Source organism: Rhipicephalus microplus, chromosome 1 (genome assembly GCF_043290135.1).
Source record: "Rhipicephalus microplus isolate Deutch F79 chromosome 1, USDA_Rmic, whole genome shotgun sequence".
Lineage (NCBI taxonomy): Eukaryota > Metazoa > Arthropoda > Arachnida > Ixodida > Ixodidae > Rhipicephalus > Rhipicephalus microplus.
This window is the reverse complement of record NC_134700.1, coordinates 188,260,630-188,282,205: the sequence shown is the minus strand read 5'-3', so window position 1 is coordinate 188,282,205 and position 21,576 is coordinate 188,260,630. Positions and strand designations below refer to the sequence as shown.

Below are 21,576 nucleotides of genomic sequence, written 5' to 3'. Positions count from 1 at the left end.
TTAGTTTAGAACTCCTGTTTTTAAATTACTTCTTAAACGAAGTTTTGATTATACACCACTGTAGAGCAACTACACTAATTTCCATACCCTCAAAACAAGAACTACGTAAATATAACATCGAAATTATCAGACATATCTGCTTTTGTCTAACATTGTCAAACTTGGACGAGGTACTACATGCAAAAGTGACAATCTGGATGGAACACAATCTTGCATTAAATTCAAATCAAGTAGGCTTTCGAGAGTGTTGCTCAAAGTGGTGTGCTCATGCGGGTTCATGTTGATGAATCCAGCTTGCTCGAAAAAGAAGACAATTAAGTGCTCTAGTGATACCAGACACAGCAGAGAGTCGTGAGAGAGCCGTGAGAGAAGCGTCTTCGTTCTGAACCGGGCTCGTCCCTTCAGACTCTTTCGGACGGTGGTTTGGCTGAGTTTTGGGTGAATTTGACCTGTTGAAACTTGCTGATGTTGCATATTGCTTCTTTAAGCGATCGAATTAGTGCTAATGTCTAATTCATCTCCTGGCCAAGGGCATAGCCCTTGGTCAGCCTCCTTGCCTAATGATGAATTGCCATTGGAATATTTTTTCCGCAGTGGTGTTGGAAGCATCCCTGTTGCGCTGGTGCCCTCGAGTGGTGGATTTATTAGGCTCAACAACCCGAAGGCGATCCAGGTGGGGTTTCAGGCCATGACGCCGCACTTTCAGCTGATAAGTGATGTTCGTCAGTTCGGAAGAGGTGGTTTGGTATGCAGATCGTCAGATCCTTCGTGCGTTTCTGACATCCTAAAATGCAAGACATTTGCTTTGGTCCCGGTAAGTGCATTTATCCCGCCTCATTTAGTGTGCACTAAGGGAATTGTACGAGGAGTCGACTCTACATTAACGCCCGCTGAGACTCTGGAAAAGCTGTCTGATGCTGGGGTCATAGCTGTGTACCGATGCAACCGATTAGTTAACGGTGAGAAAGTCCCCACTGAGTCGGTTATTGCTACCTTTGCCGGCACTTCCTGTCCATCCGAGTTGAAAATATGGCCGCTCATTTTCAGAGTCGAACGTCTCGCTTCTCGTCCTCTCCAATGTCAAAACTGTTGGCGTTTTGGTCACAGTGCAGGGGGCTGTAAATCAAATTCACGTTGCTGCATCTGTGGCGATACCCACCCATCGAAGGAGTGCATCGCCGAAACCGAAAAGTGCTGCCTCTGTGCAGGAAATAACGCGGCCGATTATCTGAACTGCACCGCAAGGTCTAATGAAACGCAACTTCTAGAAATCATGGACAGACGTCGTTGCTCGCGGCGAGAAGCAATAACAGTTGTGAAGGATAGAGCCTTTGGATATGCCGGAGTCGCGTCGAGGCACGAACAACTAAGTGAGACGAAGATTCTTAATCTTATTGAGGCTGCAGTAGAAAAGGCGATGTCGAAAGCGCTGGAACACATAGTTACGAGCGTGAGTGAGTGCATCTCTCAAGTGTTTTGCTCACAGATGACACAGCTGGCTTCTGCAATAGCAGTACCGATGGCCAAGTCGGCACCTTGTGCAGTGGAAGTTATACCGAATTTAGCCCCACAGCGACAATCCCGCGAGGAGAAAACCCCAATTTTGTCCGTACCTTCTACGTCGACCCACGTGGAGGATCAGAATGAAATGGACGTATGCCAAGATTTCAGGCGTCAGAAGCGCACTGGATCTCCATTAAAATCTCCTTGCCCAAACACAAAACCCAAAAAGGGCAGCGAAAATGCCAGTGCACTTTTTAAGGAGAGTATTTTAGAAGCTGCCGTTGCTGAAGTGTTTCGCTCGTCAACATAGATACCTTGAAAGTACTACAGTGGAATTGTAGGTCTTTGATTTCTGCTTCTACTGACTTACTTTGCTTAATTAATCAGTTATACCCAGATATAATCTTATTACAAGAGACCTGGCTTAACCCTGTTAAGAATTATCATTTAAACAATTTTAGAGCATTTCGGTTAGACCGTCCATCACTAGGAGGTGGTCTAATTATACTAGTCTCGAATAAATTTTGCCGCACAGCGAGCATAGCTTTTCAGCTTATGTCCACAGACTGTGAAATTTTGGCAATAGACCTCTGTCTGCCCGGGAACCACCCTTTTTCACTTATAAACGCATATTTTCCAACGGATTTGCATAAGACTCAACAATTAGATACTGCCTTAGCTAATTGCAAGAATGATTTCCTTGTGATTGGTGATTTCAACTCACATCATGTTTCATGGGGATTTCGAACAGACCATTCTGGTACTCTTCTGTGGGATTGGATGATTAATAAAAATCTTACATGCCTAAATAAAAGACAGCCTACATTTATTCGCGGACGGACACGATCGGTATTAGATCTCACGTTTTGCAGCCCAAGTGTTTCAATAAAGTCTTGGAAAACAATTGATTTCTCTTCAAACAGTGACCATCTTCCTGTATACTTTGAAATCTCATGTGCTGTGAAATCTATTGAAAGGACAGAGAAAACATTGATCAATTGATCAGAGAAAACATTGATCAAAGACTGCTTGCGTTCCAACATTAGGGCAGTGTCCAGTGGTCAAAATGAAGACCTCGGCAGAAATCTCTGTTCTGCTTTAAAAATCTCCAAGAACACTTCAAAATTTGTAATTGCTTCGTCATCATCAAAAAGTGCCCAACCTAGTAGATGGTGGAATGATGAGTGCACACGAGATTATAGAAGAAGAAAAGCTGCATGGAGAAGACTTATATGTAATCAGAGTCCAAAAAATTGGAAGGATTATCAGTTCATTGCGGCAACATTTAAACACACTGTATCGCGAGCGAAAGAGCAATATGACCAAGAACATTTCGAGTATCTGTCTAAATCAAATAACAAACGTGCTTTATTCAACTTCCTTTGTGGTAGGAAGAAGACCCCTATACCAGGAAACGTTGACTCAGTAGTTATCTGTCTAAATCAAATAACAAACGTGCTTTATTCAACTTCCTTCGTGGTAGGAAGAAGACCCCTATACCAGGAAACGTTGACTCAGTAGTTTACACCTCACAGGAACTACAGGAATCATTGAATCAGTTGGCTAAAGAATTAGAAAACAGGTTCTCAACGCATCTTCCTAATTCGGCTTACACAGCAACTATCTATGACTACACAGAAATATCGACTTCCGAATTAAATCAGGCTATGGAAAGATTGCCAAATGCAGCACCAGGCCCCGATGGAAAAACAAATACAATGCTAAAAATACTTCACAGGGAATATCCGAATGATCTGTTAGGTCTCGTCATTTATTCCCTTAGAAGAGCATGGATCCCTTCTGAATGGAAGATTGCGAAAATTATACCATTGCTTAAGAAACAGGGGGCAGGCTATAATTTAGACAACATACGACCGATAGCCTTAACATCTAATGTAGTAAAACTTATTGAAAGGGTACTTCATGGTCGTATAATTAGGTTTATTAACGAGAAACAACTGTTGAGTTCTTCCCAAATTGGCTTTAGATCTGGATATTCCATATGGCATGCACATGTAGATCTGGAAAGTCGTATTCATATTGCCCGTCACAAAAAGCACTTTGCGGCTTTAGTAACGTTAGACTTATGTAAAGCATATGATAGTGTAGAGTATTCTATCTTGACTAATCAGTTATGGAGTCATGGACTTCCACCTTATATAGTAGCATGGGTGACGGAATTTTTAAGTAGAAGAGAATTTTATTGTTATCAAGGCGGTTGCTCTTCCTGTAAGCACAAGCAAACCCGAGGTGTACCTCAGGGGTCAGTACTTTCCCCGGTTTTATTCAACATATTGCTTAGTACCATCCCCGTTCATCCAGAAGTGAAAATCTATGTTTATGCCGATGACATTGCTTTCTTTGCTATGACACATGACTTCCACTGTCTCTACACTATCTTGCAAACATATCTTAATAAAATAGAACATTGGTTGGATGGATTGATGTTGAACCTGAATACCGGTAAATGTGCTATTCTCGTTTTTCCAATCAAAGATCCCGTGCACATATCTATTAATTACAAGCTTCAAGATATCCCACAAGTACAATCATTGAAATATCTTGGAGTTATGTATAATGAGCATCTAAATTGGCGCCCTCACATTGAATACATCGCGACAAAAGCAGTACGCGCGATGGGCGTATTGCGGAGGTTGAGCAATTGTAGAGAATTGTAGAGCAATTGTATGAGAAGAAAGGCACTTTTGATTATATATAAAATGTATGTCCGACCTGTGTAGGAGTTTGGCTGCATTCTTTTTTCTGGTGCGCCAGCCTAGAAACTTCAGCCGCTCGTTCTGTTGGAAAGAGAGGCTTTACGGCTCTGCTTAGGACTTCCAAAGTATACTGCAAATGTAGTGTTATACCTTGAAGCACGAATACCAACCTTATTATGTCGCTTTAACATTCCTACTGTGCAGACCTTTTTACGACTATATGAAGCACCGTTTCACCCTGAACAAATTATTTTTATTATTTTTATTTCCAATCCTGACCTATTCTTCTCCATGCATTGGCCCAGATTTACCAAACCACAAATAGTATTTGTTCAATCGTTACTTGAGCCCCTAAATGTACACGTTCGTGATCTGATTCCTTTAACTGAGCAACAAAATTCTCCAGAAATTGTTTACCATGATATCTTCCCAACTCACGCAAAGCTATTACCTACAGGCATTTTAAATGGTTTATTGCAGGACCATTTAAGTACTCTGCCAACAAATGTCATTATAGCAACAGACGCATCTCAATCACATGAAAAATCAGGCGTTGGAATATATTGCCCCGTACTTGATTGGTCATTTTCACTTCGCTTACCGGACTTTCTTCCTGTCTTTCTGGCTGAATTCATGGCAATAATGTTAACTTTGCGAAAGGTAAGTATTTCCATTTCAGTTGTAGCAGTCATAACTGATTCATTATCAGTGTGCTCTTCTCTGTCCGCATCTGGTCACTCACCTATAGTGAAACTTTTTAAATCGTTGATCCCCTGTCATCTCCGAAGTATTCATTTAATCTGGACACCAGGGCACAAAGGTTTGTTGTTAAACGAAATAGCCGATTCTCTTGCGAAGGCATCCTTTTCGACACCAATTATTCCTATTTTCCCTCATACAGTATACATTACGGTGGCGCGATTTCGCACACTTAAAATCAGGCAAAATTTATCTGACCCTGCACTGACGGCTTCTCCAGAGTACAAACACTTGTTATTTCCCTGGCGCAGTGAACTGACTAAATCAAGGATGATGGAAGTTGTCATCACGAAATTTCGTTGCCGCGTTACCTCCCTCAATTTTTACTTGCATAGATCAGGCATATTGAATTCCCCTATGTGCATTTACTGTAATCAAGAGGAAACGATCAGTCATTTTTTATTACATTGTCGCCGTTTCGATTTATTCAGGCAAAGCATACTAGCACCACCTCTTCAAAGACTGGGCTTGCAACTATCACAACCTGATCTTCTTTCATTTGGAGCCTCTACACTGGGTTTCAGCCACAGGGAGGTTTTATTCGCCGTTCAAGAATACATCACTGCGACTAAACGATTTTCTTGCTAAATTGCTGTCTCACTATTTTTCTTATTTTTTTTCTGAAAACTTGATATCGGTATTTCAAATCAAAATTAAGTTACAAAAAAGTTGTAGGAATGACGCAATGCTGAAAGTTTAGGGCAAATTCACCTTATAATCGGCCAATCCCCTTCTTTGGGTACGAGCCATTTGCACAGGGAAACAACAACAACAACAACAGCTTAATCCCCGAAATCGTCGAACTTTATATTCTCCTGGATATACAACACATTTTGAGCTTCACAGAAAAAATGTATGAATGCGAAGTTTGTGGAGTTTTCGAAGTAATTAATTTTATTGCGTAAATATTGATTGGTAATCAGGCAAACTTAAAACGACTCGTGATGTTCCTTAAGCCCAATTTCGATACTAACGTTACCTAATGCATTAATGGCCTTCATGCCAAATTTTGGGGTGCGGAAGCCCGCATTTATGCAGACAGTATTGAATTTGTCGCGGACCACAGAGACATGTACTCTTATTATAAATTATGCTGGAGACACGGTTTCAGTCAATTTCCATGTCAGTCAACGTAATCACAAGTGCGCTCTTGGTGTTTCTGCTAAGAACCCATTCTTCAACAGGAATTCATTCTACAAGAAGACCCTAAACATCCAGAAATAATCTAATAGGGAAACAACAGCAGGTCATGCAGATAAGATAGCAGCTAAGAGAAATCAGGCTAGCATTTATTGCGCAGATTGTTCAAGGGAAAACAGGAAACACAAAACGAGCACTCTGACTGATATAAAAAAGTGACATTGATATGCACTACCGCCGGGAATTGAACTCATTATCTCGAGTACCTGTACGCACATGCTATAGTAACTGTACTTGTGGACAACGTTCTTGGCAAGGAAGGGATACGCTGCCTGTGATATATACATTCAATAAAAAATAGATATGGAGGCAAACTGGGCGTGTGCCACCGCTTAAGAATATGTCCTACTATCGTGTCCGTCATTGCCACATGAAAATAATAAAAAAAATGTCTTATTAAATGCCAAGAAGTTCTGTGTGGAAACTGCAAGCACTTTTGGCGTCTGGCTACGTATCTATCTTCTTGCAGCTTACGACTATATGTGCTCTCGTGATCACACCCTTACTTTGGCGTGAACAAAAATTTACTATGGAAACGTAAGATGAATTGACGAATATGAAGCGCTGGTCAGGACATAAATAATCTCACAATGTCATCGCGCACATCGTCATACACTTCACGTTAAATAGCGGAGCATAGATGTGTGACTAGCATGTGGGTATGTGTCACACGTGACGTAGACTTAGTATCTACACAGGAACGGTGAGAACACACACGTGAGCGTTTATAAAAAACTGGCATCGCCAGCGTTTACCCGACGAATCCAGAAAATAAATGTCAGGTTCCCAGCAGGAATCGAGCCCTAGCATTCTGCGTGGTAATCGAGCGTTCTACAACAGCGCCACACCAGGTCTCGTAACTACTCCTAAAATAGACGCTAATATTTGGGAAACGTCAATTGTTGTAGTGCTTGATAAGCTATTTTATAAACTACATATGTATTATCGTACGACCGTCCCATCTGGCTAACGTCCATCGCTGCAAGGCGACATTCACTGAAGTTGTTTTATGAAGCAGTGTCTAGGGCTGTCATCCTCGCGAGCAGGGCCACGCTTCATATCAGCTTATCGCTATTAGTATTGCTAATAGGCATATTCCAGTTGGCATCGTTGCGCAAGTGCAAAGAACTGGTTCTGTAAACATCTGCAGAGCTTCAACATATGTCTGTGAGTGCGACACTTGTACATATATATTTAGCGTAATTTTAGGACGCTCAAGAAAAAAACGTACAACACGGTCATCTTCCCTCCGCATGCTTTGCACAACGTAGATTCCCAAGCTACGTGGGATCTGCCTTTTCTTTTACGGGATGCCGCTTGTGAAGAGGCGCAGCAAGCACCAGGGATATATTCATATTTATGCACAATGTTTCGTGCTTTTTACACGTGTGAGCACGTCACATGTTTTACATGCACGTCAAAGTAAAAATGCCGTTTTCGTCTTCCGGTCAACGCTCGCCGTCCTCCGTATACTATGACGACTCTCCGAAGCAGCTTGTGACGACTTTCACTCAAGTGCTTGTCTAAGCACACAAAGTGAACGGTATGCAATGTTATTATTAGACCACGGCCATCATCCGTAACGCATGTCGAACCGGACTAGTTCACAGAGAAGCACATGTGCAGCAGCTCTACATCTATAGCTTTCCTTACGTTGCACAGAAAAATTGTCTGCGAATATGCACGTTTTCACAAAGCGAAAAAAACGCCGCCATGTTGGGCTTCGCGCGAGAGTACAAAGGTTGGAGTCATTCGCATTGTTCATAGACTGTCGCGCCGCCTAGCGGAATTCAGGAGCGTCCTCTCAAGCATGATCAGTAGGCAGACGCTCCCAACGCTCCCTTGTTCGGCGCTGCTAACCTCAGTGTTAACGCGTTAGCAGAAAACAAACACAAACCACATTGTATGTTTTGTGCATCAGTGAATATATATTGGACCACCCGTGACACGATAAATCTTATTCGTTCTTGCGAGAGACGAAGTTTTTGTGAAAATACATGGCAACTCGCGCTTTCATTTATAGCCCGCAAAGTACACATATCAGCTTTGCAAGATTTTCTGCTGCCCCGTTGGATAGTTAAATGTTTTTGTTTAACCTTTGCAGTTGATACTCACCTTGTTTTACGTGCGTATAGCATTCGTCAGGGCTTTTGTATTGCATGAATCTCATAGCATTCATTGCAAGCGGAAAGTAGCGCAGGCTCACGATTAATTTGCACTTCCAAACCTTGGCCTAGTGAGCTCAGATTTGGGTGCACGTTAAAGAGCCCCAGGTGGTCGAAATTTCTGGAGCCCTCCACTACGGCGTCTCTTATAATCATACGGTGGTTTTGGTACGTTAAACCCCACATATCAATCAATCAACCAATCAATCAATCAACCAAACCTTGGCCTACGCTGCGCCACTTGATTTTTTTTTTCACATTCGTTTATAGATGGCAGCACACTGCAAGCGATTCCTTCTTTCTTGCCAGGTATCGGAGTGAAATGTTCTCCGTACCCCCAGGTAAACGTGGTGAGTGACGCCTTGTTAGGGCTGTGTAATGACGCGTTGTTGGTGCTATTGAAGTTATTCGGTGGAGAGGATTCCTCAAATTGCTTTCAGCAGTGATGTTCAAAGAAACCGTCTTGACGTCGAGAATGCATTTCACTGAACGTAGATGGTTGTCAACGCGCTGAGAGTGACAGCGACGATGAACGATCAGCTGCTACCTCACGAGCAGAGAGTTGCACTTCCCGTCCCGTCATGCGTTATTGTTTTTTATTCACCCTGTTAAATCACTTTGATTGTATTTATTGTATAATATCCTTAAGCGAAATAAAGAAACACTGTTTTTGTACATTGCATGTAGCCCAATTACGTGAATATTACAAATTGCCGCACGCCGCCGATACACTTGAGCTCAACCAGTGAAGCGAATTGATTAGAGCAATTGAATATGCAGTTACGACTACAGTCCACGCTAATTAACTTCACTTGAACTTCACCGGTGCCGTCCGCACGACGTTGTTGTTCGACAAATTTTCACAATTTTGACGTTGCGGAAAGCGTATGCGTGTATTCGTTTCCATATGTTAGTTTCGATTGCGCTGATAGAACCTGCAACATCCGAGTGCAGCAAATTTCACACTGTTGCAGCCTGCTCATGGTTGTGACACAAGTGCTACTTAACGAGAAGGTAAATCCTTCTGTTCCGTTGAAGAAGCAGCTGCATGATCCTTACAGCGCAAGTAATGACGACGGCGTAATATGTTTGCAAACCATCGCTACGGTTAACATTCGGTCCTGCGCAGCCGCAACGGCGCCCTACTCGCTAGTGGCCTACTACAATGGCGAATTCGCCAGGCAGGCTCGGCACAAATTATCCCCGAGTGCTGTTCAGTTCAAACGTGGAATCTAGTTCGCGCAGTTTTCTGTTGCACGCACAAGTTTACGCAAAGCATTATTCATACATGGACGATCGGCTGACACCACCACCATTCGCACTGCGCAGCAAGACATAAGGTAGTTAACATTCAGCAGTTCCTATAGTTTGGGAAAGTGCTTTGGTCCGATATATATTCATTTGACGATCAAGAGTTCAACTGGTGAACGCGGCACGGGGAGCACTTCCATGTGTCCTATCTTTCCTTATGCGAGTTCATGGGTTGATCATCCCTCCGCAACCATATTGGATTGCATGGCGCGCGACCATAAGGCCATGGTCATTGCCAATAGCCTCGACACTACAATTTGGGAGGCAGGGGAAGGGGGTGCGCCAATTTGCGGAGCCCAGAAAGAACTACAGTGGCACCTACGGAGCTGTTTTTTTCTTCTTCGTTTCTTCCCCAAGTAGCAAAGCCCAGAGGGTTCCTGGAGTGAGGAGACCTCTCACCCAGGGTGAAAGCGGAACCCACACCGCTACACCATTTGGAAAAATAAATGTTTTTTCCATCTCATCTCAAAAAATAAATGTTTATTCCATCTCATCTCAAAAGAGGAATGCCCATAAACAATCCCGTGGTCACACATTGTCTTCACAGTAACTCACTGTCCCTTAAGATGGGTGACTGAACCGGTTTTGTAAGGGTCGTTAGAATATAGCACGTCTTCTAGAGCCGTGTAGAAAACTTTCGAAACTTCTCAAGAATGGCGTGAGGGAGTGCCTTCCGATACGAGCGACATTATGGGAGTCATTGCTGTTCACGCACAGTCCTCAGGAGTACCTTTAGTCACGGACGACCATTATGTCAGCAGACAAAAAAGAAGGACGCATTGTTTGAGTGGAGTGGGGGTGCTCATCGCACGTGGCGTGCTTCTCGCACAAGGAAGTGTCTTTATTCTTTGTGCGACCGCAGAGATAATCAGAGCAAGCTCATTTTTGCTCCTATAGGCGAGTTTGCGACTTCAGTTAATAGAGTTGACACTTTAAAAGGTGGCTACGCAAGTATATTTGTTTTTCAAGACGAGAGATCGTGATAACATCAAAGATGAACAAGCCGTTTTCTCTCCCGTTCGAAACTCATCTTATAACTTGTCTTCTGTTTTATCTGTACACCGTATAGAGCTTACTATGAAGCGTGACATTCCCGCAAAAATATTTGGAAAGCGTTTGCGCTGCTCATCCATCTACACTAAAATGGCGAGCAATTAACGGGCTTAGAGCGAGAAAAAAAATATTTTGAAAAACGCCAGTTCTTGCTTGGAAAATATCGTTGCTGGATAGGCAATACATGTGCCAGATGCGCACAAAAAATTGCATTGACTTCCCAATGTCCCGAGATTTAACACCATTCGCGTGATGCCGTACGACAAGTTGAGAGCCATTCACCCCATAATGTGCTCGACAGGGGTAATTCGACTGCCAAATTCGTGCTCTTGACACCCACAGCTATTATGTAATGCCGAATAATTAAAAGTTTTGAAATTGCATTCATGCAAACAAATTTTACCCACCTCCAAGTCTCTCTAAGCTCCTTCACAACTGCCAAAAATATAGTGAGAATGGCTGAACGGGCAGTGGGGCTTCTAGACATGCGCTGCAAGTCATTGTCGCTCAACAAAATTTGATCCATGAGACGTATAACTACTTTTCCTGCAGCTGCACGTACTTTAACAAGAGAATCATCAGTTAGGTAGACCATTAACAATTTAAATTCCGACATTGTTTAGCAGTTCAGTCATGCGGGCAGATAAGCGGAAGAATAGAAGTCCTTCCCACCAAAAGCTCATTGCCACGACGCTCATTGTCATTGCGAAGTCTCAGTGAGACTTCTATAGACTATTTCACGAAGTAGTTTCAGTGCCGCCGTGTTTGGCTGATAGCCTTTGTGCTTTGCATCTTTAACTACTAAATGGAAAGTTTCATGATAGACGAACACGCTATAGAACGGTTTAGTTAATGCATCCGATGGTGCATGACCTTGTTAATTCACATCGCAATGTATAGAAAGACTGCAAAAAACATCAACAACCCGAATCAGCGGCGCCCCTCTGTTGTAGGTAAAACAGGCTATAAAGAGGCATATAGTACTAATGGCCGAGTAATACAATTCACCTCGGCAAATTCGAAACGCCGAAGAGCACTAGTTCAGTATTTTTGCAAGAGGTTCAGAATGAGCGAGCGTCGTTATATCAGCCACCAGTATACTTCGCTTAGCCTGCGATAATGACGTGCATGAAGCACCTACGTGAGTTCGGAAAAGGTTGTTAACAATTTATAGTACTTGGTATTGTACTATGAAAATCGAAAGCCGTCCCGTGGGTCTCAAAATTCATGAGGTTGGGTGAAAATAAAATTACGCCGATTTGTAGAATGCCATGCACACAGCCAATCCCGATATCTAAGCAATGTGTTTAGATAAAGTAGTTAACGACTAAAAGTACTTCGTAATCTACTATGGAAGAGCATAAAGCCACCCGGTGGACTTCACACACGATGACAAATATTGGGACTGTGATAGCGCACCCAACAGCAACAGTTGTGAACTGTGACGACAATCTGCATGATCATCATCCAGTTTCACTCATCAGTGCTTCAGTTTCACGGGTGATTTTGGTTGATTTTTATTATTCTGCAAAAATTACCAGAGGCCGGTTCTACGAAATCTCAAAGCGTCAGTGGACTTCATTACTTTTAATTCATTTTAATTCATTCACTTACTCACCCAATTCATGTTTCCAAGTGTTTTAGGAGCACGCGGCTGCAGAAAAAGTGAAGACTAAGGCAGCGAAGAGATATTTAACTTTGCTTTTCTTTAAGGCGGGGGGGGGGTGGATTTTTGAACACGTTTTTTGAAAAACCAGTACACAAAACGTTCTTCTGGGTCAGTCGAGTTTTAAGGCTTTTAAACGGGTGCAAATTAAGCTTTTTTTTAAGCTAAAAAGCAGCTTTCCTTTGTGCTGAGGAAGCCCTTTAGGAAATTTTGTCTTACCGGTGCCACACATGACGCCACAGTGAAGTTTATGCGTAGTGCACGAACCACCAACAACAAACAAAAAATAAATATTTAAGAGGTACATTTTGCATGTCCTTACTTAGGCACTCAACCCATGCTGCGAATTTGTGTGGCGATATTGAGGGAGTTTGGTATACTCAAACACGAGTAAATTTTGGAAGTACATGAGCAAGCACTGCATCCAAAATGCATGCCGTGGACAAACAAAACAAATGGTGTACAGGTGAAATCAGAGATCGAAACCATTAGAACATATGAGATCTTCAAAATACGTGACACGAAAGAGAAGTCATGAACGGTAATAATACGATGGAAAACAAATTAGTAAATATGTTTTAGCTAAACAACAATGCACGGTCTGCATTGCATACTGATGCTTCTATGAATATTAGGCCCGACAAGCTGACGCAAATTTCAGCACACGCCCTGTTTAAAACCAAGCAACCCGAGTAAGCAAGAAAAAAAATACGAAAATTCTGTACGAACCTCAGGTTTCCAGACATTCACCGAGCCGAATCGAAGAAGTGTACGGGCATACTGTCAGTTTTGTGACCCGTTCTCTCGCTTAGCAATGAGTGGTACGCCTTACAATAGGATGTCGTCTGGGCCAATCTCGAAAGCTCTTTTTCCCTCGCTGGTACGATGAGTCACCACCTTACAATAGATATGATGTCCTCTGGACCAATCCCGAAAGCTCTTTTTCTCTCGCTGGTCCGATGAGTCATCACCTGACAAGCAAGCGTTTGTTGAGAATGAGTGCCTCCCCTTTCCAAGGCGCTGTGCCGTACTCCCTATAGGGCTGCGGAAATCAGGCGTCTTCTGCTAACTACCGCCATCAACTTTCGTCGTGTAGAGGCCACCTTGCTATGCTTCTTCTAAGGAACGCATCAATACATTCCGCGATAAGCATGAAACAGCCACCTCTTCAGGGGGGGGGGGGGGGGGGAGGATATGCAGTTTTATGAGGGGTCAAACGTTGATTTTTGGTTCCTGGAAGAAAACAAAACGCACTGTTTCGCCTTTCTGGTGTCGCTCACCCTATACCCCAATTTTCTAATTTTCTCGTCAACGGTGTGCTGTGGTCACATAGGTGGATCAGAGTGCATCAGGTTCTAGCACCCGCCCGTGTATGTCTTTCTTACTTGTGTCTGCGTCTGGTTTTTTGCGCAGCGAATATGAATACATACAAGTCTCTCGTGTGTCCCAGAGGTAAGAAATGAAAAAAAGTATTCTTTTCCAAGCTAAATGGTTAGAACAGACCACTTGGCAAAATAAAGTATTGGAGACAATTATTATTGCATATAACTGTATGTAGTAATTATGAAGTCACAATGCATAAAAGCACGTGGAAAAGCACCTTTGCGTAGTTGGTATCCGAACTCATCGCCTGCGAGATAACGGTTGTTTTCAACGACGAACTATATACTCTCGTGAATACCCAGAATACGCCAATCTATGCCTGCCATGATAAGCGCCATGGCGGCTTACTTTTCTTGAATTTAAAAGTATTGTACGGAATTCCACGACATGCCAATTTTTTTGGAAAAGTAAAAACAAAAAATGGTAAGTGTAACTGACGTATATTACAAAGCTAGTATAGGAAATACAGTAAACTCCTGTTCATAATGGCGTGGTTAATTCGAACTTACAGTTAATTTGACGTTCATGAACCGTAGATTTCTTCCAGTATGTTTATGTAGGGTTCATCGATGCCCTTATTCCGTAGCGCCTGCATTACCGTTGATGTCTCGACGGAGTAAAACGCCTTCTTTTAATCTATAAAAGCTGTGTATAGGGGTTGGTTGTATTCCGCGCATTTCTCTATAATCTGATTGATAAGATGAATATGGTCTAGAGTGGAGTAGCATGTACGGACCAGCTTGGTCATTTGGTTGATTGAACTCTAATGTCACCTGCACACTATTAGCTATTATTTTTCTCTCGTCGGCCTAATTTTTCAAGTCCTTGACGTCTCTTTTCTTGTGAATTAGGATGATGGCAGCGTTCTTCCAAGATTTTGGTACCCTTCCTGCCAAAAGACACTATGTGTATAAGGTGCCCAGTTTTGAAGGGAAAGGTGTTATGAGACCAGAACACGGCTTGTGTGCTGCGCCGTAGTTGTCTGCCGCCACCGCTGGTGTCCGTAACCAGTATCGCAAGAAATAAAAAGAAAACTCTAAATAAAAATACCAAGGACACAATGGGATTCGAACCAGGATTACTGCGTTCCAGCCCAGTATTGTGCCACTGGGTCACGCTGGTGCTTGGAACTCGCTTCTAAACTCGCCTTAGGCAAGCTTGATGTTGGGAAAAGAATCGCATTGATATGAGTAATAAAGCGTTTTAGAACATCAAAGGAGCAACTAGGCGTCACACAATACGAATTGCGTAACGAGTGGGTCATCCTGTGCTCCAACCCATTAGCTTGTACTTGTTTCCCCATTAACTGGGGCGCATACCCACTTCAGGCAGAATTCATCGTCGTCAGTCACTGCATAAAAAAAATTGCACACTATTTCTAGCAGGTGTGTAGCAAATACCCCGCTTCTCTGAAGAATGACGAAGGATAGTATTGCGAATGTTGTCCTACTACACAAAAATTATGACTATTTATGACGCAGTGGGTATCCAGCAAGTGTGCTTGTAGCAGTTACCCAAAGAGTGTTTAGAAGAGGTTCTGAAAGGTCGCTCTTCCAGCTTTCGCTGTCACAGTGCTGCGCGTTCCATGCAAGTCTTGTGTTTTTTTTTTTTTTTTTGAACACAATTTGCCCGTCATCTTTCAGCAGGTCCGTCGTTACCTTATCCCCACCAGCGACTTTGCCTCTTTGCACTCTCTCTAGGGCTTTCCTTACTTCCCCGGGAGCAAACCGCGGTTAAGGATATCATATAGTTCAAATCAAGAAGAAGAAATGGACATGGGCCGGGCACGTAGGCAGGATAACCACTGATCATCAAGGATTACTGACTGGTTTCCCAGACAAGGCAAACACAAGAAAGGGAGACAGAAAGTTAGGTGGGCCGATGAGATAAAGTTCGCTGGTATACCGTGACCGCAGAAAGACAGTGTTGATTGGCGGATCATGGGAGAGGCCTTTGCCCTGTAGTAGGCGTAGTCAGACTGATGGTGGTGAAAATATCTCATAGGCAACGCTAGTCACTAATAATCAGTCAGAAGTGCCCCCACATGAAGGCCTCTCAAACAACACATAGCATATCGCGTTTGCAAATTTGGTGTCCGCGGCTTTTATTTCAAATGTATGCGTAGGAAAGCATTTGATTATATTTTTCAGCAGTCCAAATGAGCAAGAATGCTGTTTAAGGCGTACATACTTAGAAATAATGAGTTTAAAACTGGAACAGATGGCCTGTAATGAAGAAAGAAAGGGGAACGCACAAGTATACAAAATGCGCTGTAACAAACAGAAGTTAGCCCCACCCAACAGCTTCGCCTATTAAACAAGGTCGACAATTAGACCGAATGGAGATCACCATAAAGTTAGTGTGAAATGACGCACAGAACATATATGCGGACAAAACACCGAACTGTGGGTATACACATATAATGTCTTGCGTTTTTTTTTTCTCTCCGCTTTGTCCTGCACTCCACGCGATGTCTTACGGCAGGCTATCAAGCCGAGCAATCCACGCCTTTCCTTTGGCCGTTTTCTATCTCTCACTAAATTGAACTGATCAGATATAGATGCCGATTTGTCGCAACCATGTTTGAAACAAGACGTCTTTGACGTAGCATGCTTGGGGAGTTGGTTCATAATATTTGGAAGAGGAAGCCAGTGGCAGACACGACGACAGTGAAGGGGTACAACTATATTGCACATGGGCTCGTCCTTGCTTTCATGTTACCGCGCCCGATTACAATGTAACCATTGCCTTGCGTAAAGTGGGCCCGAATGAATGGTAACTATCTAAATTATCTAAGCTGGGAACTATCTAAATATTTAGAGAAACTTGCGACGAGATTACGTTCAGGGCGTGAAAACGAAAGATAGTTCTGGAGTTTACGCAGCCTTTAGCGAAAATGCTGTGATCTTCGGTGATACATGTATAGAAGCTGACGTGCTTGGCCGCTTGTCAGTTTTAACGAGAGCTGACTCTGTTCGCCGATGTCAGTGTACATTGAATAACTTGCGCTGTCTGGCGTTCTAATTCTCGGCCACAAGTTCAGCCGAAAAGGTATTTTAGACAAGTCAACCGCTTCGTTCGTCAGTGTCACCACCCGTGACATCTGATAGCTAGAGGTGCTAGCTAGATGTGCTAGCTAGATATTGGTGGCTGAAATTCGTCAGCATTCCCCCCACTTTGTCATACCGTAGCTCGGCTATGCCTCTTGCAAGGCAGATCTGACGGTTCAGAAACAGGAGCTGGTGGCCCTCGATGACGTCTCCTATAAGTTTTGGGTGATTCGGTGCCGACGAAAATGACGCTGGACAAAGCGGGAACCGTGACCTGCTCTTTTACCACGTCCAGTGCATGGTGACTCATTTTTGTATCCGGCGGCATGGCGTTGTATGAAGGAAGCGTTATTTATTGAGATCGTAGGTCAATGGCCGAAGTGTTGATTGAAAAAAATCAATGCCTATAGAATGATGGCTCTGTAACAGTGCTGCGGGACCACAAGTCTCGTCTAATAAGTTTGGCCGTAAATCGTGACTCCCCCGTGCATGCTCCAGTCACCGTTTTATCAGGTCGCCTCCATCTGTCCGAATTTCGCGTCCATTGCAAGTTGTCTTTAATTTATTCATCTTTGCGATGGAAAGCCCACTGATAGAGGAATAGTTGGACCCAGTGTCTACGAGAGCATGTCGATGAGAACGTTTATAGGTATAGTCCGTCCTCTTGCGTTGCGATTGCGTCGCAGCTGCGGATGACGGCTTTGTCGGCTCGCTCCACTGCTTCTACGTAGTGTCGTGAAGTTTTTTTTGTGTGTGTGTGTGGCGAACTTTTGTCGTACAGGCGCTCTTTGGCTTGCGGCTTGTTTTTAACAATTCATCGAGACGTCGTTCTTAGCGGCGGTGGGTCTTCAGCATTGCGTCGTGCAGCCCTCTCATCTCCAACGATTGGTGCCCCTAATTTTCTGTATACAAGATAGGCGACCGCCCCCTGATTGAGCCAGTGTATGGTTGGCGTTGGGAAAAGACGTAGCCGTCTAGTGACGACGCTCAGCACCATGTGTACCCAAACTCAACGACGAAGAAAACCTCGACCACACCGTGTACAGCCCAGAGCAGAAGTTTGCGGAATTTGGAGCGCGTAGCGTAGCGGCAAACAAACTGCATTACTGCGCCGCCTACCGTGACGTGCACAATGTTGTTGAGGTTATCGGCCACGGCTTCCGAGATTAGATCCAGAAGCGGCGTGTTGTCTAAACGCAGCATTGCCAATCACTAAGGCCGCGTACGGTAGCCTCGACACCATGCCGCGTCACACTAGACGGCGCTGCACTCTCCTCTATATCCTCTCCAAAGTGTCCAACGCTCCTCTCCTAAGTGTCCAAATCTTATCTACATCCTTTCCCGAACGGCCACCATGCCGGCACCGGGCCTATAACCTGGCTCGCGCCACTGTCGTGTCAAGAATGGTATCTGACGATGATAACACGCGCGATGTTTGTGGCGGCCTGAGATGCGGGAGAGGAGGGTGCGTGGTGAGGCCGCTCGGTTAAAAGAATGGCGGTACTTTCCTAAAAGCATCCAGAGGCTTTAGTTTTCCGCCGCTACGCCACGCGCTGCCCATCTTGCAAACTTTTGCTGTCGACTGTACCTTCAGTGCAGCGGAGAAATCTGACAACTCGCCCATCTGCGCATCAAGAACCAGCAAACTATCGATAGCCGTCCCTACAATTTTCGATGGGTCCACGTGGAACAGCAGTGCGGTGACCGTGTATGGATCTGGACGCCAGTAAACGACAGGAGCTTAGCCAGAAGCTTCTTCGACGATACCTCAGACAGTACCGAGTACTTCGACCTCTATAGACGCACTCGACCACGAGGTTGTGCCTGAAGGCATTACAAACTTTCAGTGACGCCACCACAGCCTGTGAGACTACCAGGTCTCAGGCCGCCACAAACATCGCGCGTGTTATCAGCGTGACATGGCATTCTTGATAGGAAATTGGCGCGGGCTGGGTTAAAGGGCCAGTGCCCGCACGTGGCCATTCGGGAGAGAACATAGATAAAGTTTCAACACTTGGGAGAAGACAGTTGGACACTTTGAAGAGGATATCGAGGACACCACTGCCTATTCGGCCATCACTGTTGAATCTCAAGACACTAAACAATTTACTCTCCTCGATGAGTTGGTTGTCTTGAATATCTGCGGTAAGCCATGATTCGCTAAATATTGAAATTCCCGAGCAGTTATCTTCAAGGATGGCTTCTATACAATTCTTTTTAAGTAAATAGCTGTATAGTCTCTAGAATATCAAGTCACTACCGTAGCTGCGAATGTTTGTTATATCATGACAGCCATATTATGATAAGCTAGTGTGCTATAGGTGAAATTTGTGGAGGCTGAGCAGGTGAAGCTGGCAAGTGGTCCGTGATTGCTAAGAAAGCAGTTCGATTACGGAATCTGTAGCAGCGTTATGTGTTGCTTGCTGTTGTCAAACAGTAACTTGTCGTAACGCATTTTGAATACGGCCTTTCTGTCTTGAACAAAGTGTAGTTCTTCCAAACGAATTGTGCACGCACTGAATATTCTTCTCGAATCGAAAATTTTGTTTCCTTTAGCGTCAGTCCTGCTGCAAAGATCTTCGACTTGACATTAAAACGCATCAGTTTAGCAATATAGGGATGTTTTTCACATACTTGGAAGTGGCCAATGTGATGGACGCTTTCTTATTGTCGGCAGTATGTATCGACAGTCCAAGGTATATTGTAAACAGAATGAACGTGCGCCACCGACTGCTCTTACAGGTTTCGCCGTTTGCATTCGTTACACCGAAAAAGGTTAAGTTCTACCTGCGCAAGCGATTTTTTGCGTCGTCACACGTCTACGTTAGGGCTTTGATTCGGAAGAAAGCCTGGAAATTTTGTCGTTCCGGTTAAGCGGTAATACAGCCTGCTCAATAGCGCAGCCAGAGTTTTTTTTTTTTGGCGGGGGGGGGAGCAGGGGGTTCAACATTACGTATGTTTGTGTGCGTGTTTTTATAAGCGCGCGTATATATCTGCAAGCAATATTGAAAGTTTTGGGGAAATTTTGACTCCCCCCTTTTGGTTACGCTCTGATTTGCTCGTTGGTTTGATAGATCAGCGCGCAGAGATACAGATCTTTAAGATGGTTTATGTGTTTGTACTACGTTTTCAAAGGCATCAACGCGCAGGCAGAGTGGTAACGTGCTTTTCAATGCTGGTCTGTGCACTAAATGTTTGAAAGCTCGTGTTGTGTTATCGCTGCAGCAACTAATTGCAGAGCTGCTATTGTACAGTACTCATGGATTGAAATAGGACACCCGTAACGCGTGGCCGTCGGCCCAGATAGCGCTGCCCGTGGGTGCTCGGAAAACCAAGGCGCTGCATTGTATGTAGAGCGAGGGGGACAACACCTGTGGAGCAGGATTGCTCCTTCCGGTCATGAACGAGTCGGCCTGTAGTTAATCATGTGCACACTGCCAGCGTAGCACTGAAAGGCTTGCGCGTTTTGGCATGCCGACAGAAACGACTCACCGGTATACCTCTCTATCGCTGATGCATTCACAACTTATATTGCGGCGCAAGCAGACGACGCTCTCGTTCTGCGACTTTCGGTGATGCGGCACGCATGCTCTGTAAATAAGAAACGCGATTCGGCTAAGATATTGCAGCTTGCAAGCGTTTGCGGGCATGATAAACATGTGAACAAAAGCATAGCGAGTTCATTTCGTGCATTCTGTCGGGACAAATAAAATAGAAGCAGTCACAGGCCTTGCCGCGCCACGCTGGCAGTCTGCACATGCTTAACTACACGCCGACTCTTTGGCGACCAGAAGCAGCAATACTGCCTCGCAGTTCTTCTCACGCTCATTCTATATCACGATGGTTCCCCCAGCACCCACGAGCTCCGCTGCATGTATACCGATGGCCACGCATTCCGAGTGTTCTTTTTCAATTCGTGAGTACAGTACCTTTAGTGCCACAACCACGGTTCATTTAAAGGTCACCAGAGATGACAAGCAGAAGGTGAACAACACAGGCATTGATACAATTTCAGCAACTCTGGCAAAACAATTTGCGGCAAGAGGAGATTAATTCAAGTGGGCACAACACTGCAAGTAAGAATGGGTCGCTTGTACGGGTACAACAAGCATTCGGTAAATAACTAACCTGCACAGAGAGCGGTGCTGGCATGACCGTGTTTGATGCAGTGTCTTGCCAAAAGTGGTGTCGGTGCAATTTCAGCTTAGGCTACCAGATGAGTGGTTCGTTCAAAAGTGAGAAATAGTGCGAATTCGGTGGCTTCGGTAGCTTTAAAACTCCCGGACAGGCGGTGAAGCGGCTTGAAGGGGCGGTGTTCCTCGGACAGCTGGATGTTGGCGGAGCGTTAAGGCAGTGTCGATACGGCCAATATAAGAACAGCCTGCAAAGAGGGCGGAGTTGGCGTGACCACGTTTCATGCGATGACGTGCCTTCTTGTCACGAGCACTGCTTTCTGCGCCGTCAAAAGTGTCCACTAGTGTAGAATACGGAAGTTTTGAGCTTGGAATTGCCGCGATTCAAACCGCTACGTATCTACAATAATGATTCTGTGCATGTGAGGTCATTTTCGTACTTCTGCATGGCCCAATCAATCCGGGAGCGTCCTAAGCGTCACATGGTTACGGCGGCACAATCCTGATTTAACGCGAGCGCGAGAAGTCTACAGACGAACGAAAGCTCACTATTGAAGGGATATTAACACAGAATTTCTCACTTATCTTTATTTTTCTTTTTCATGAAATAATCGGCCAAGGCCTCCAAAAGCGTAG

At 44.3% G+C, this 21,576-nt stretch overlaps 1 protein-coding gene across 4 annotated transcripts in view; it reads right to left on the bottom strand.

Annotated features, from left to right (window-relative positions):
* LOC142769058 (uncharacterized) overlaps positions 1-21,276 on the bottom strand; it is a 34,125-nt gene extending 12,849 nt beyond the window's left edge. Inside the window, exons 1-2 of one of the 4 annotated variants that reach the window (XM_075871913.1) lie at positions 20,936-21,271; positions 20,300-20,398 (exon numbers count right to left, since the gene is read on the bottom strand). The gene's annotated coding sequence lies outside the window, so the exon portion shown is untranslated. Of the gene's footprint in view, positions 1-20,299; positions 20,399-20,935 lie in introns of all 4 variants that reach the window. The other 3 variants (XM_075871901.1, XM_075871918.1, XM_075871908.1) reach the window with 3 other exon arrangements.
* Positions 21,277-21,576: the final 300 nt, after the last annotated feature.